Below are 7396 nucleotides of genomic sequence, written 5' to 3'. Positions count from 1 at the left end.
TGAATTTTATTTCTTTCATCACTTTTCCCACACATGTAGTCAGCTACTTTATTGGAAATCTGGGGTTTTAGACCAAAAATTACGATGTTAAAAATAATCACTAAACATGTATGAAATTTCTTGTCTTTTTCTTCTTTCCAGTTCCCTGAATTCTGCCTTTTCCTCTCTTCTATAGATCATAAGCTATCTCTAAAAGCTGTAAGCCAATGCTATTGGTATTATTAGAAGTATGTTTCCCTTTTATTTTCACTTTTTTTATAATCTCAAGCCAATTTATATTTCCATTTTTTTCCTTCTACGCCCACTTCCAAGAAGATATTAAATTTCATTTTTCTCCTTAGATAGTATTTTGCCCTATCACTTCTGAAGTGTTGAGCCTCCTGAGTAACCCCTCCCAAAGCAGGCCCTTGAATACTTTAACTTGTCCTCAAGCATCATCCATAATAATGAGAAGTTTTAAGTAGAAGGAAGTAAGAAGTACTTTCCTGGAGTAAGAAAATTTTTTTTTCATGTGTCTTTGAAGACATAGGAGATGCTCACAAATTAACTTGGTATCAAAAGTGGACTATTGCTTTCCAGATTGGCTGCACCATTTTACATTCTCACTAAATGTACCCTATTTCACCACATCTTCTCCAGCACATTCTATTAGGTTTGAGAATCTCATTGTGGTTTTGATTTGCATTACCCTAATAGCTAGTGAGGTTGAGCATCTTTTCATATGCTTTTGAGCCATTTGTATTTCCTCTTCTGAGAAGTGTCTGTTCATGTCTTTTGCCCATTTTTAAATTGTTGGTCTTTTTGCTGTTGAGTTGTAAATTGCTTTATATATTTTGGGTATTAAACCCTTATCCAATATGTGGTTTCCAAATTTTGTCTCCCATTCAGTAGGCTGCCTACTTACTTTCTTGACGAAGTCTTTTAACTTGAAAAAGTATTCCATTTTGAGGAGACCCCAAATATCTATTTCTTCTTTCATTGCTTGTACTTTGGCTGTGAGGTCTAGGAAGCCACCTCCTATCACAAGACCTTAAAGACACTTCCCAGCATTTTGTTCTAAAAGTTTTATGTTTTTAGCTTGAATTGAGATGTTTTTTGTATAAGGTGTGAGATAGGGATTGTATTAGCTAGGATTCTCTAGAGAAACAGAATCAGTGGAGACATCTGTAAATATAAAATTTATAAAAGTATCTCACATAACCATGGGGATGTAGAGTCCAATGTCTACAGGGCAGGCTGCAAGCTCGCAGCTCCAATGAAGGCCCTCAATGAGCTCTCAGGAGAGGCTGGCTGGCTGAAGCAGGAAGAGTGATTGTTTTTCTGAATCCTCCTTAAAAACCTTCTGGTGATTAGATTAAGCATCACTCATTGTAGGAGATACACCCTTTCTATAGCCAATGTGACCATGATTTAAGTCCATGAAATGTCCTCAGAGCAACTAACAGGCCAGTGATTGCCTGACCAGACAACCAGGCACCACTACCTGGCCAAGTCATCACATGAACCTGACCATGACAGGGGTTATCTTTCATTCTATTGGATATGGATATCCAGTTCTCCTTGTACCATTTGTTGAAGAGGCTGTTCTGTCCCAGTTGAGTGGACTTGGCCATCTTATCAAATGACTATTGTCTGTAGAAGCAAGGGTCTATTTCTGAACTCTGAATTCTATTCCATTGGTCAATTTATCTATCTTTATGCCTCTACCAGGATGTTTTGATCACTGTCACTTTGTGATGTACTTTAAAGTCAAGTAGTGTGAGACAACCCACTTTGTTTTTCTTTCTCAAGATACTTTGAGCTATTTGGGGCACCCTGCCTTTCCAAATAAATTTGATTGTTCATTTTTCTATTTCTGCCAAGTAAGTTATTGGGGTCCTTATTGGTATTGCATTGACTCAATAAACCAATTTGGGTATAATTGATATTTTAAACATATTTAGTCTTCCAATCCAAGAATATGGTATGTCCTTCAATTTATCTAGGTCTTCTTTGATTTCTTTTAGCAATTTTTTGTAGTTTTCAGTATATAAGTCTTTTATGTCCTTAGTTAAATTTATCCCTAAATATTTGACTCTTTTGGTTGCTATTTAAAATGGAGTTTTCTTGATTTCTTCCTCAAGGTCCTCATTACTAGTGTATAAAAACATTACTGATTATTGCATGTGATCTTGTATCCTGCCACTTTGCTGTACTCATTTATTAGCTCTAGTAGCTTTACTGTAGATTTTTGTTTTTTGATTTTCTACATATGGTATCACACCATCTGTGAACAATGAAAGTTTTACTTCTTACTTTCCAATTTGGATGCCTTTATTTCTTTTTCTTGCCTAATTGCCCTATCTAGAACTTCTAGCACAATATTGAATAACAGTAGTGACAGTGGGCATTGTTGCCTTGTTCTAGATGTTAGAGGGAAAGCTTTCAGTCTTTACCCATTGAGTATGATATTATCTGTGGGCTCTTCATATATTCCCCTTACAATGTTCAGGAACTTTCCTTCTATTCCTATTCTTTGAAGTATTTTTATCAAGAAAGGATGCTGAATTTTTGTCAAATGCCTTTTCTGCAACAATTAAGATGGTGATGTGATTTTCCCACTTTGATTTATTGATGTGGTGTATTATGTTAGTTGATTTTCTTGTGTTGAACCACACTTGCATATCTGGAATAAAAGCCACTATGTTGTGGTGTATAATTCTTTTAATGTGCTGCTGGATTTGATTTATAAGTATTTTGTTGAGGATTTTTGCATATCTATTCATTAGAGAGATGGGTCTGTAATTTTCTTTTCTTGTATGTTTGTTTGATTTCGGTATTAAGGTGATGTTGCCTTCACAGAATAAGGTATGTAGAAGAATTTGAACAGGATTGGTACTAAATATTCCTGAAATGTTTGGTAGAATTCACATGTAAAGCCATCTAGTATTGGAGTTTTCACTCCAGGGAAGTTTTTGATGACTGATAAAATCTTTTTTGTTGTGATCGGTGTGTTGAGGTTTTCTCTTTATTTTTGAGTCAATATTAGTTGTTCATCCTTTTCTAAGTCATCTAGTTCAGTAGCATATATTTGGTCATAGTATCCTCTCATTATCTCCTTTTTTTGGTGGGGTCAGTATTTATGTCCCTCCCCTCCTATGTCTGATTTTATTTATTTGTATCCTCTCTTATTTTTTCTTTGTCAGCCTAGTTAAAAGTCCATCTATTTTACTGATTTTTTCAAAGACCCTATTCTGGTTTTGTTTATTCTCTGTATTATTTTCATGTTCTCAATTTCATGTATTTATGCTCTATTCTTTCTTATTTCTTTCCTTGTTTTTGCTTTAGAATTATTTTTCTATTCTTTAAGCAACTTAATTCCATGGAATCTTTAATAGGAAAGGAGATCTTGTTATTACGTACAAGTTATTATAATACCTTGATACATTCCAGAGTATTTGGGGAAGAAAATAAAAAAGTATTTGCAAAGTCCTGTGATAGACTGGAGAAAAAAATGTGACACTATTTAACTTTCCCACCTGGGAATTCCTGATATTTTTTCAAACATTAGGGACTCCCAATTTAATAACACAAGCCTTTGATTTTGAGGTTTTCCCTTATGAAACATTTCTGTAATGGTGAAGCCAAGCCTATTTATAATTATGCCTTAGAATCATCCCCAGAGAACCTCTTTTTTTGCTCAGCTGTGGTCTCTCTCTCTCTCTAAACCAAACTCTGCAAATAAACTCACTATCCTCCCCCTCTACATGGGGCATGACCCCCAGGGATGAACCTAGCTCTGGCATCATCAGACTGACAATGACTTCTTGACCAAAAGGGGTAAAGAAATGAACAAAATGAGGTTTCAGTAGATGAGAGATTTCAAATAGAGTCGAGAGGTCTTTCTGGTGGTTACCCTTATGCAGGCTTCAAACAGATATTGCAAATTGTCACAATATGCTAATCTCAGTCAACAGTATTCCTGAAAATCCTAATTATTCTGATCTCCATCTATGACTATATGAAAGTTTTACTTATTGACTTTTTTTTTCAGACTTAAGGCCTCCAGGTGACTCCTATACCAGGTAGGCCCTGAAACCCAGGGCTACCAGTATCTCCAAGAACATCAACCAGTTTAATTGCTCTACTCTATAATGTCTAACCCTTTTTCAGCACTAGGAAGTTAGAATGGTCATTGCCCAGATATCCCTGAAGATTAAGAGAATGATCAAGAGAGAGGGAGGAATTGTGACTGAGAAGTTAGGATTTAACAAATGATTATGATTATTGACTCATTATATAGATATCTCTGTTTAGTTTCTCATGTATTAGAATATCCAGAAGGAAATATCTGAAATTGTTGAACTGTAATATAGTAGCCTTGATCTTTGATAATGATTGTCTAACTATATAGCTTTCACCTTGTGACTGTGATTGTAAAAACCTTGTGTCTGTCACCCACTTTATCCAATGTATGGGTAGAAGAGTAATAAAATAAAGACACGCCTGGAAAAAGTAATAGGTAGAAAATGTGGGGAAAAAATTCTTCTACGTAAACTATGGACAATAGGTAATAGTACTACTGTAATAATCTTTCATCAATTGTAACAAATGTAACTAGTGTTAAAAATAATAGTAGAATTATAAAAAAGTGCTATCATCAATTGTACAAAATTTCCTTACCAATACAAGATTGGTGGTGGGAAGGTGTATGGAAATCCTGTATTTTATACATGATTGTTCTGTAAACCCACAAATATACCACACCAAGGCAACAATAAGTTGGAAATATGGAAATGTTTATTCTTTGCATGACTTTTATGTTTGAAATCCTTAGCTTTCTCTCTGTTATGCACTGTTTTCCAGGTTTTGTTTTTTTTTTTTGCCGCTTGATTTTCTGAAGAGAATCTTGTGGCCATTTTTGACTCCCAGATCTTGGCAGAAAAGGTTATGTTTAATGATGAAGTTCCTGTAACCTGATAGGCCCTTGTTGCTAAGTTGGATCTCACTGTTCAAGTCGACATTATTATTAAAACTATTGTCTTTTGGCTTTGTAAGCATGTGGAAGGTAAACATTACCAAAGTTAGTTGGTGGAGTTCCCAACTGACCTTTGGCTACAGTTTCTGCCCTTCTTTCTCTTCCTCATCACCTTCTTATTGGTGCTGTTGGAGAATTTGATTATCATCTTTACCATATGGGTCACTGTATCCCTGCATAAGCCAATATGGTATTTTCTGGGCACCATGACCTTTCTGGAAGCCTGGTATATATTACTGCCATAGTACCCAAGATGCTGGCTGGATTCCTTCTTCAACCCAATGTCATCTCCTTCGTGGGCTTCATGACCCAGTTCTATTTCTTCATCTCACTTGCCTATACTGAGTGTGTACTTTTGGCTACCATGGCCTATGACTGTTATGTGGTGATATGCTGGCCTCTTCACTATCCAGTCATGAGTACCACAGGTTTTGTGTTCAACTGACTATCAGTTCCTGGGTGAGTGGCTTCAGCATCTCCATGGCAAAGGTGTACTTTATCTTCCAAGCCTTCTGTAGTAATAAATTCTTGAACCACTTTTCCTGTTTTGTGTCCCTTCCTCAAACTGGTTGGATGGACTTTTCTATGGCCGAGATGGTAGACTTGATCCTATCTATCGTCATCATTTGTGCTTCCTCATTTCAACCACTGTCCCTCTCCTATGCCTTCAGTGTCTCTACTTTACTTCACACACTTCATCCAGTGGACAGTGTAAGGCCTTCTCCACTTGTGCCTGTCACCTTACAGTGGTGGTCATCTTTTATGTAGCTGTGATATTCATGTATGTCCAACCTCGGCCATTGTCTCATTAAACTCCAACAAATTGATTTCAGCCATATATGCAGTCTTTACCCTCATGTTCCATCCTATCATCTACTGCCTGAGGAGCAAGGAGGTCAGGCATGCCATCAGAAAGACCAAGGCTCATGACTAAGCCCTTTTCTTGAGCGATTCTCCCTGCTTAAGAGATTCATTCATTGCTTTACCTTTCACCATTAATGACTTAACATCAACAAACACCCTCATTAGTGGAAATTCTACAATTATAAACATACTTGTTTAGTAAAATGATTTAGGGACCTGGGTCCAGGAATCAAAGAAAAATCCCTTTCCTGTCATGCTTTAATCAAATAATTCCTTTTATAAGGCAGTGAATGAACTAGTTAAAACCCTAGGAAAGGATGGTGCAAAGGTGGCTTAATGGCAGAATTCTTGCCTGCCATACCGGAGATTGTTTGTTATCTGAACCATCTGTGTCCTTACTTTCTTCTGTTTCATTTGATCAATTGGAATTCTGTGAGAGTTATGTTATTTCTAGATCAACAGAGCCTAGGGAAAGTAAGATTTTAGTAGTGGATGAAGCCGTTCCTATTTCAACTATAATCACAGACATGAAAGTGTTTTTTCTTTTTCCTTTTATTGTTATATATTTTATTCTTACATTTATCTTATTTTAATGTTTAAAATATTTTGTTTTGAAATGTTTAAAGCATTCAGAAGAGTAGAGAAAATAGTCAGACAATTCTGACCACAAACCAGGTTATAAAAATTGACAATTAAAAGTTATAATTATATTTTAGAATTATGTTCCATACTTTAATTGTACCTTGGGAATATATATCAGAAGAGTGGTATTCAAGAAGGAAAGATGGAATCACCTGCAGCTGAATAGAAATGTTCGTACAATGGTAGCAATAGAGAAAGGCTATGGCTTTCCTGGGCATCCGCTGGATAGTGAACCAGAAGATAAAATAGAAAAATTCTCAAAACTGAGGATAGCAGAAAAGTTTCCTTGGTAAACATATGAACTAGGCAATACTTTAGGTAAATTTTTCCATTAATTGCAAAAAAATGGGGGTTCTTTTTTATTGGTGTATCAGTAAACGTTCAAAAGAATCAATAGTAAATATGTATTAAAACATTTATGTTGGTAGATGTTTTCACAGAGAGTCCCCCTGGTTTCCTGTTTCAAAGTGTTTGAACTGAACCCGGTGCTTGCCCCTGCTGGCCCGCTACTCAGAGCACCCCTCAGCCACCTCTCCAGCACTGTGCAGCCACTGCCTCCTCTCTTCAGCCACCAGCCATGATGACCACATCCTGTTGCAGGTGTGCCAGATCTACAACCAGACTCAGAGACCGCCATCAACCTGGAGCTCTACACTTCTACCTGTCATGTTCTTACTGCTTTGACCATGATGATGTGGCTTTGGAGAACTTTGTCAAATATTTTCTTCACCAAGCCCTTGAGGAGAGGGAACATGTTGAGAAACTTCTAAAGCTGCAGAACCAATGAGGTGGCCGATCTTCTTTCAGGATATTAAGAAACCACAATGGCATGACTAGGAGAATGGGTTGAATACAATGGAGTGTGCATTACAC

At 36.6% G+C, this 7396-nt stretch overlaps 1 pseudogene; it reads left to right on the top strand.

Moving 5' to 3' along the window:
• The first annotated feature begins 2826 nt into the window (after window positions 1-2826).
• On the top strand, window positions 2827-5951 carry LOC143645222 (olfactory receptor 6B9-like; annotated as a pseudogene).
• Window positions 5952-7396: the final 1445 nt, after the last annotated feature.

This window comes from Tamandua tetradactyla, chromosome 8, assembly GCF_023851605.1.
Source record: "Tamandua tetradactyla isolate mTamTet1 chromosome 8, mTamTet1.pri, whole genome shotgun sequence".
In the NCBI taxonomy this organism is placed as follows: domain Eukaryota; kingdom Metazoa; phylum Chordata; class Mammalia; order Pilosa; family Myrmecophagidae; genus Tamandua; species Tamandua tetradactyla.
The sequence above is the reverse complement of the archived record's forward strand: the minus strand, read 5'-3'. Positions and strand labels throughout refer to the sequence as shown.